The sequence below is a fragment of the Photinus pyralis genome, unplaced genomic scaffold (assembly GCF_008802855.1).
Source record: "Photinus pyralis isolate 1611_PpyrPB1 unplaced genomic scaffold, Ppyr1.3 Ppyr1.4_LG6, whole genome shotgun sequence".
NCBI classification, from domain to species: Eukaryota; Metazoa; Arthropoda; class Insecta; order Coleoptera; family Lampyridae; genus Photinus; species Photinus pyralis.
Window position 1 is genome coordinate 25,492,315 of NW_022170663.1, and position 10,501 is coordinate 25,502,815.

At 36.6% G+C, this 10,501-nt stretch overlaps 1 long non-coding RNA gene across 1 annotated transcript; it reads left to right on the plus strand.

Annotated features, from left to right (window-relative positions):
* The first annotated feature begins 6,437 nt into the window (after nucleotides 1-6,437).
* LOC116174967 lies at nucleotides 6,438-7,748 on the plus strand. The gene is made up of 3 exons (XR_004146206.1): nucleotides 6,438-6,846; nucleotides 6,901-7,057; nucleotides 7,116-7,748. It is a non-coding gene; the product is annotated as an uncharacterized LOC116174967 (long non-coding RNA).
* The last annotated feature ends 2,753 nt before the right edge of the window (nucleotides 7,749-10,501 follow it).

A 10,501-nucleotide genomic window follows, 5' to 3' on the forward strand; every position in this document is an offset into this window, starting at 1 on the left:
TATTCTAAAACGCCGCATTATGTTGTAAAGGAAGGAGGAAGGACACAAATGGAAAGTTTTATATAAAACGAACCGGACGTTAATCCTGGCACTTTTTGGTGGACGACGTGAATCGAGTTCTTTGGACGTTGAAACATACTTGTGCGTATTTGTTTGAAAAATAGTCAGTTTTGATCATTCTCGAAACAGTCTGTCTTGTTTAAGAAATTTTCTTTACGTCGTGAAAAAGGTGAACGTTAAGTCGACGTAAGCGAAGACGTGTTTTCCCGTTTACGAAGAAGTTTGGTCGGAGTGCTTTGGAGAGCGTTTGTCGCTGAAGAGAAGCCGTTCTTTAAGGTTTTCAAGTTATCAGTGAAAGAGAGTTTTGTCCACCATCAAAGGTGTAATTACAACGAAGTCACTGCCGTCTAAATCGAGATTCGAGTGTTATAAATGAAGTCGAAAAGGGAAGTTTCGAAGCAATATCACCTGGCATGTTATGTTTGCGCGTCATTTTTTGTAAACTACAGTTACGACCGGAGAATTAGGATTATTTAAGGTGATTAAGATTTTTTGAATTGTGATCATCGATCGCTTGTTGCGCGGTGTGTGTATTCTGGCCCTGAGTGCCTATTTTTGTTTCAGCCTATTTGATTGTTTTATGTCGAATAAATTTGTTCATCTGTACATGGCTGGCTTTGGGATTAGTCGAGCCTAATTTAATGATCGGATGTGAGTATAAAAATTGCTGTGTAAGTATTTTAAATGGTAAGCCAACTTAAAGCACTCCATTTGCAATGTCTTTACTTTTTCCTTAGCTAATGCCTCATATACAGAAAGTGTCATTTTGTTTTTCATAGAAAGAAATAACGTTACACGGCTCAATAAGAATGGGCATTCAAGTAGAAAATAAATAAATCACAGTGTCTGTCTTGGATCCTCAAAGGTAAAATTGAGACATCAGTCTTGATTTCCCTTCAAAATCGCTGGAAGCAAAACAAATTGAATGAAAAGATATACCGAGATAGTCAACAAATAGGCCGCTGGAATTTTTTTTCCTTCCGCCGACATTTATGTTCTTATTAGTTTATTTCCGTTGTACATGGTTAGGATTAGCGATAAAAAAGTTGAAGTCGCCCTTCTTACAGTGAGTAGGTATAGGTCGGAATTAGTGAAAAATAAACAGGGAAAGTTCCCACCGAAAAGAGAGCCTAAGAAAATAGAGAAAAACCACATGTCTGGCGAATAGAGAAAAGCTGCGGCTTCTATACACACAATGAGGGTAGATAAATAAAACTACTTCTGCCTTTTGACACGTTTTAACCGAAAAGTATTAGAGTGTCCGACCTCGATCAATTTTCATTTATTTATGGGACACCGAAAGCTTCGCCATAATGTCTTAATAATTTACGAGAAAATTGCTCGGAAAATTTAGAAGGGAAATGCAGTGTAAATTTTAATTCGGATCGATCTAAATCACTATGGAGGAAAATGCACTAACGCGAACTTCGCGGAAACTGCACTTTATTTCGAAGTTAGGAGACCGATTTCGTTTTATTTAAATTTTCTCGTTGTTCATAATATGGAGGATGCCGCAGTACACGTTCCACTTCAACTTTTCCATGTTTTCACGTTCACCGTCGACTTATCGCTTATCTTGTCCTTTTAGGTTAACGATACAAAGGAGCATCTAACTTTATCCTGTGGAAGTTTTCCGTACACGAGTTGTTTCAGTGGAAATTTACGCCGCTTCCGTTTAGAGGAGTCGAATGCGGCATTCTGGTTTATGTATGAATTTATCTCGCGGAGTGATACCGAATTTGTATGGATGCTCGCATATGCTGCCTCTTGCACTATAAATTTCCCGACAATTACCATGTCTTGCGTGTCTTAGCTTTATTTTCATCACTAATTTAGCTTCGAATGCCGTCGGAATAAATTAAAGCTTCTTGCGCGGAAATTTGTCGGGAAATACGAGTTACGTTCGCATGTAAACCGTAATTTATTTATTCCCCCCTTTAAAATGTCGCTATGACACGTATAATTTTAGTTGATGTGTGTTTTTTAGTTGTGAAAAGACCTTTGAAGTTGAAAAAACTTGCAGGTGTTTCTTTGTGTAAAATTTCTTTATATTTTCAGATTGTTCGTTAAGATTTTGTATAAAATGGTCAGGTGTGTTATAAGTTAATGGATGTGCATCAGTTTCAAGTGGTAGTGGGGTTAACGATAACGGGTTGATTATAAAAGACGCTGTTGTAAAAACAACCTGAGAGACGTTTACAGGTAGTATGTAAGGCGGCAGACCGTCACTGCTACCAAACTGAAGACTGAAAAATGCTAAGTATATATCATTTTGGAGGGGGACCGTCACTGCCGCATGGTCGTAATCTGCTTTGTAACTTCCGGCCGCCAATTTGAGATCTCTGGTTACCATGGATAAAATATGCATCAATACCTTTTGTTTTAATCTCAATTAATTTAAAGAAACTGTGTATTACGTAATTTTCTTGTCTCTTTGAAATTTGTGACGTTATTTTCTTTACCGTTTAAATCTTTGCTTTGGCTGCATTTGAATTACGATGTGGATCCTTCTCGAATAACATTATGCGAACTCTTACCTTTATATAGCAATCCTTACACCATCTAGGTGTTCACATTGTAACCCGATCCGTTATTTGTGATATAGCTTTCTTTTAAAACCTTCCCGTCTAGATTTCTGTTGCGCGTTTTCTCCCATTTGCTGTTGACGCGCGCATACGTTGTTGATGAACTCGAATCGATCTTGACTTGTACTTGAGCTACACGCCATTACACTTACTTGACTACCTTTTTGGGATATTATATGTGCTGTTTGTATTAAGGTTAGTGAAGTTTTTCTCTTATTATCTTACTTCCAACTTCGCTGACGCATTTCTGCGGATTTATCTTACAAGATTAAGGCCGTTTACGGTATGTTATCTATGACGCATTATCTTTTTACTTTAAATAATCTATTTCAGGCTACTTTCGTACTCTCTGAGTACTTCTTATTTTGGAGTTACCAATTGCTTCCTGATTGTGCATTGATATTTCTAAGTGGAAACGCGAATTCCCGATTTTCGATATTGTGCAAGAGAATTCCATTGAAATATCGACGCCATTACCAATCAAAAACTCCCTGCATATTTCTACCTTACCGACTGAAGAATTACCGTCATTTCGTGTGAAACCGATTTGAACTGATGACCCAATTTTGCAAAGTTCGTTGACCTACGATTGATTCCTCCGAAACGCAAGTACCTAAATAACAAGACGTGTGGAGTTGGTACTGTGTAAATCGTTCGTATGTGTTTGTATACCCAGTTACCAATTACGTTTAGTTTTGTCGTTACCGAAGTTTAGATTAACGATAATATCATCTACGATCGACATCATATTTGTGTTACTCCGATACTTATATTTGTTAGTTTACTGTATTTTATTCTTCATATTAACTACTTTTGTTTGTGATCTAGTTCTTAAAATTGCCGAGACTTTGTTCGAAGCAAATTTCTACAATTTTAATTAACGTTATGTATTTTGCTCTGAAGAACTTGTTCGTGTAAGTTTGTTTTCATTTGAATTGATAAGATTGCTTTGTCATTGAAGAGAGATTCCGTTATTTGTACCTTTCATAGTATTTTTTTCTTAAGACTTCATGTCACTTTTAGATATCTCATACCGATTGTAAAAACCAACCCTTAGTCGAACCAAATTTTGTTTTCTCGTAAAGTCATTTGAATTTTTGATTTTTGTTTAGTATTGATTGCCATTCTATGTATAAAAATAACCCGATACAACGAAATATCGAAGGATCCTCAGTATTAACAATCACTTTTAACGACAATTTTATTTTAATCTTACAAAATACATTTTATAGTTAACAAAAATGCATCAAATTCATGTCTTGGGCTTTGAGATAATGCTTCTTGATTTTTTCCCCAACGATCTTGGTGCATAAATAACGATTTTTGACATGTTTTGATCAAAATCATGTGGTCCATAAAAATAGATCAAATTCATGTTTAGATCATTGAGATAATGCTCTTGATCTTTTTCCCCAACGATCTTGGTGCATAAATAACGATTTTTGACATGTTTTGATCAAAATCCACGTTTTTCGCCCAAAATTCATCAAATTCATGTCTTGGGCATTGAGATAATGCGCTTAGTCTTTTTCCCAACGCTCTTGGTGCATAAATAACGATTTTGACATGTTTTGATCAAAATCCACGTGGTCGCCAAAAAAATGCAAAATTCATGTCTTGGGCATTGAGATAATGCGCCTAGTCTTTTCCCAACGATTTTTGGTGCATAATTAACGATTTTGACATATTTGATCAAAATCCATGTGGCCTCAGAAAATAATTAACATTTTTGAATCAACACACATGCGGTTATCAAACGTGCACGTTATCAACTCTTTCAGCATCAAGATAATGCGTTTTGAAGCTTTTACAACTCTAAATTCATGTGTAAAGAATAATTTTGGGTACATTTTGCTCTAATCTTTTGACCGAGACCACGAGAAGAAGTTTATACTGAATTGTTACACATCTAAGAGTCATAGGGAATAATCTAGCGAAAGTCCGAACTCGATACATGACCTAGGAATAAATATGTTAATTTTTATTATATTGAAGTTCGCAGTTTTTCCTGTTCCCGATTCACTCGAATCGTATAACTTCTTGTTCCTGTTGAAACCAGCTTCCTGAAATCAATAGCGGTCCGTTCTTAATGTCCAAACGTACCCGTATACCCAAATTTCAACACAATCGGCCACTTTAAAAAAGGTTAGAGCGCACACGGACGGACGGACGGACGGACGACAATACAAAACTATAAAGGATCTGAGGATCCTTAATAACCCGTCGTGTCTTACGTTAACCATTGCTTATGCGATATATTGTGCAACACGAATCATTACCCTTCTTATATTTTTTTGTTTGTGTGTCTGTCTCTTTACAGATTTGCAGTTTCGCGTCCTCTGAGCTCAGAAGGGTGCGACCGTAGTTCAAAGGTAAATTTAGTTGTTTTCGTCGTTTTTCCCTTTTAACGCTTGATTACATTGTGGTTTTTGATACTAACGAGTTGATTATTACTTTGTTTGAAAGTCACTTCATGATTATAGCTCCGTTGTTTCTGCGGAAGCCCCTTTTGGATAAATACTTTCCCCGGCTACGTGTTGGCTTCTCATTCGTTTGTATTAGAGATTATTTTAAATTCCCATTTTGACATACCCGATCTATAGGTATATTACAGTGTCAGATTTGTGATATTTTGAGATCATTGTATTAAAGTATTAAACCACCCGCATTTATGACATCAAATATTGTTTATGTTTCTTTCCCCATAATTGTGCATTCCTTCGAGTTTAGTAAGACGAGAACAAGGATCTCTTAGTCTGCGTTGTTTATCCCTTTAGTAAGTATTCCTCTCTGTCTTTCTAGATTTATCAAAGACTAAGTGGCGCCTATCCGGATTACTTTTACTGTTTCCTTCCCTTTTTGGCTTATTTGTGTTTGTATAGAAGAACCCCATTTTCACCCCGACCCACCTCTACTTTGCCTGAGCTTACCGTGTGCTTATCTAAAGTAATTTTGTCACGTTGGCCCAAAGTGAACGTAACAAATTCATATAACTAAAATTCACTTTGTCGTTGCGATCAAGCACTCATTAATGGATGTCAGTTTTCTATTTGCCTATCCAACTTCGTATCTTATTTCCTATCTTCGCTTGTTGTTATTTTATTGAGAATTCGAGTACTGCTATCTTAGTCTATTTCCAAGTTTAGCGTATGCCTTCAGATTATGGAGCAAACATTTGCTTCCGAAGAGCTCTAAGGAAGTCGAAGAATTGGGTAAGTCAGTCCTTAAACTTAAAACTTTCAATGCCATAAACAGAATAAATCTAGCTACGTTTGTTTCTGAGATACAGGGTGAAAACGAAAAAAATGTTATCATATCTTACTATCCATGTAAGATAGAAAAAGGTAAAAACTGCCTATTTTAGATATTTTACGTAGTTCCAGTGGCGTAGTAAAAAATTGGACTACCTTTTCTGAGATCTGGCCCAAAGTTGGTATTTTTTAAATGCAACACCCTGTATATCTTAGCGTCAATTTTGTTTCATTCTTTTTCCTAATTACATTAATGTATCGCTATCTAAGAAGAATGCTTGTCTAAACCAAATTTAGGAACGCGGGGCTTTTTCAATCTGAAAATAATGCATCCAAAGTTGGTTTTTCAAAATTTCGAAAAATAATTCCAAGTGTAAACCTGGGCACAAAAGTTTGGTAGGTACAGTATTTAAGAATAAAACTGCTGAATTTTCAAAAAGCAGTTTGCGCATTTCATGCCGTAAAAATTTTGGACCTTTACTTTATTTGGAAAACATATTTGTTTAACGGCATAGTTAACTGGTTCACACTGTATAGATAAAACTGTAGAACCAACTTTTCCAGCACTACCGCCTAAGATAGATTCCCCTTACCGTATCGTAGGTACTTAGAAAACGTCCTTACACGTCATTTCTATGGCTAAAAGATATCAAAAGCGCTAGTCTAGAGAACAGTTTGTTGCATGTGGGCTTGTATTTACAAAGGGAATGTGATAGGTCTTGTAACGGGTGCACGTGGTGTTTTCCGTTTTTTGCATATTGTATATATTGCGGTGTTAGGGGGGTAACTTGACGTTCTTCTTTAACAGATCCGTAAGAGGGGAAATTAGTGAAGAAAAGTTTAGTGTGGAACGTCTGTACCAAGAACTCATGCCGGTGATTCTTCTGACTTCAGGAACTATCGTCGGAATGGGAATCTGAGTATGCTTCAACTTTACCTAGGTCTACCAGGTAAAATTTGAGCCTTGACCACATAGCATTAACCCACTCTTACAAAAATTGCAGAAGATGGTGTTCAAAAATTGGAGTGCAAATTGTGATGTCATCCAAGTAGCTGAATACATGGGGGGAATTGTGAAGTCCGAAGGGCATCTACGGAACTGGAAAAAACTTCTGTTGGGTACTGTGAACGCGGTATATGGCTTCAGTGAGTCTACCATTGGTATATGCGAATATGCGGACTTGATGTCAAGGGTCATTAAGTATCTTGCATCCCTTAGCTTGTCGAGAGTGGCGTTGACGTATGGGAGAGGATATGCATCTGGTTCGCGGACTTGTATTTAATCGCCGGAGGTCTACACAGAAGCCATCCCAAGCTCGGATTGTTTATTATGAATTGCGCCCAACGTGGGGTTCATATTTTAAAAAACATCGCCGATCACTAGATCAAAATCAAAGATGAACTCCGAGGAAATCGCGGATAGTCGAACTATTCGGATCACCGAGGCTATTCTCAAAGAGCTCCTGAAATCGATCCAGCAGACGAAGCCCACCCCGGAGGATCATTCACGAAATGCACCACCCGCTTCTATGGATCCGCAGGCGCCCAGGCATTCATCGACAATCACCCCTGAGATGTATCAGAAACGTCAACGTGCAGGTATCTGTCAAAAAACGTTACTTTACGTTATTTCGTATGGGAAAATAACGTTTTGTGTAGATAATTACCTACACGTTAAATTTAACGTTACTGACAGAATACAGGGCTGAATTTCTTGACATATATAAGAACTGCGTCATTACGTCCGACGAGAACACCCCACGCGGAATCACCTTGCTGCTGCAGGATGCAGGACGATGTCGCCATATGGTGGCAGGGAACCTCTTCCAAACACAAGGCGAAGCTGACAAGACGGAATTGTTCATCGTCCAGAAACGTGCCATTCTCGCAAGGATGGACGAGGACATCAGCGAGACACTACAAATCCACATGGTTACCACCTTTATCATCTTACAATGTCTTATCCGATTAAATAAAAGAAACAATTTCGCATTTTTATCTAATAATCACGTAATTTCAATTTACATGAACAAAGACGAACTAGCCATAGCCAAAATAATTGCGTACCATGAAACTTTCGAAAGTTATCGACTACACTCCCGATGAAAAAGAGTTTCAATAAAAAATGACACAATGTAAATCGAGTAACATCATGGTAAGTTGGGCGAGAGATTTACGTTCTGCTTTACAATTGGGCTCAATGCCGTCCCACGGCTCCAAAAGAATAATTGAACACCAATTTAAATATCGATTAGTTTTTAAGTTCCTTAAACAATGCAAATCCTGCATTTGTGTAAACGTTCGCATCATTAAGATTCTGATACTTCGCAGTACTTCCGAGAAGCTTTCAGTAAGTCTCGAGATACATAAAATTGCTTCTTGTAGAGGAAACTCGGATATTCGTAGCATTATTAATGACAGCGTTTCAATAATGCCCCAACAGAGAATTCAACGTGAATGCAGTAGATGTAGGGAAGCGGAATATTCAAGTATGCATAATACGATCAAGACTCTTACTGATGCCAAGCTAGGAATATTTTCAAAATTAAGTAAAATAGTGCAAGGCATTGATAGAAATGATTGAATTTCTAGCCATTATTAATGGGTTAATAATGGATCGAGGGTAATAATAAATAGATTAGCATTAGGTAAAATGAAAAGTAACAACTTACCATTATATGTTGGGACACTTACAAATCAATGTCGCTTTAGGATCCTTACCTGAAACAAAACACAATTTGCATGAATACTTAAATACCCAGTCAGCAAAACTATTGCTAATTTGCTTATTATTATTATTAAGATTTTTTTCGGAAAACTAGCGCTACATTATTATTATTATTATTGAATGATTAAGACACTTATTTGTGAGCTGCCCCCCCCCCCTTCTGCAATTCAATTCCGCTTATCACCTCTACAAAGTGCGTCCTTTAATTTAATACAATCTCATGATAAAAATAACGTTAAAAATACAATGTGGTCTTTTATAATATAATAATAATAACCATTTATTTACATTCTTGTTGTAACAGAAACCTATAACCTATGTATAATAATGTAAATGTAAAAAAAAATGTCCAAAATGAAAATAACTAAAATATCATTTTTAGCGTCCTTAGGTGTAACGACTAAGTTAAAAACTTGTTGTCACTACACCCCAAGGTGTACGTAGATAATAACGCTTTTTGAACCGATCACAAGTTGAGAGTGATAAAAAACAAAGAGTTAGGGTAGAGTATCCGTTATAATAAATAAATCTGTGATTCAAGATGGGAGAAATTATTGTGGAGAAGTTCTTTAATAAATTTGATAAACGCATGATATGAAATTGTTAAAGGGAAAGACAAATTTGTGTAGATTAATAGGTAATTATATAGCTTTTGTGTATAATACAAGAAGTAAGATTGACCAACTTTTTTCCGTATTTTTAAATTATACGCCAAATTCTTTATTTTTGTCCTTGTATCGTAATTGTGTTGGGGAAAATTTAACTTAAGCCTATTAATATTTTTATATATAAATCGAGATACCGAGAGAAGATATGATGATTTATTGTAAAAAGGTTGGTGTCCTTGAATAACAATTGAGAAGGGTAACGTGCATGCTTTTTAGCCATAATTTTGATTATTAGCTTCTGTGCCACCTCTAACTTATTTAAGTATTTGTGAGCTGCCCCACCCCACGCTAACAAACCATATCCCAGCACAGATTGCACAAAGCCGTAATAAACAATTTTTAATGAATTTTCATTGCAGAACCGTTTTAACTTTCTAAACAGATAGACATATCTCCTTAGTTTAATCACAAGTTGTGTAATATGATGGTCCCATCTTAGGTGTTTGTCAATGGTAACACCAAGATATTTGATGTGGTCCCTTTGAGATATACTTAGAGCACAACTACAATTAATCTGAGAGCAATCTGATTCATGGATTTTTATGTCATCATCTATTGTTTGAAATTTGTAAGAGTGAAAGGGAATATAAAGAGTTTTGGTGTAGTTGAGAGACAGCAAGTTTTGGTTTAGATAACGTACGAGTACAGACAAGTAACACGATGTGGATTGTTTGACTTGTTCCCAAGTATCTCCCACCACGTACAGTACAGTGTCGTCCGCATAAGAGACTATAGTAGCTCGTTCAAAACGTAAATTAATTATGTCGTTTATGTATAATAAGAACAGAACGGGACCTAGGATGGAACCTTGGGGAACTCCACTTACCACTTGTTTGGGACTACTTAGGGTACCATTGATTACAACCACTTGCTCTCTATCCGCAACAAAACATTTCAGTAACGACAAACACACTCCACGAATCCCGTATAATTCCAACTTTTCAAATAGGATGGAGTGTGAAACCGTGTCGAACGCCTTTGCAAGATCCAAAAAAACAGCTATTGAGGGTTGTGAAGAGTCCACAGCCGTATAAATATTAGAGAGTAACTTTGCAAGTGCGTCATCCACTCCTCTTCCCGTCCTAAAACCATATTGATTGTCAGAATATACCTCGTGACGATGAAGGAATGATTCAAGTTGCAGTTTTAATATATTTTCAAATACCTTCGATATACAGGACGTTAAAGAAATCGGACGAAAATTACTAA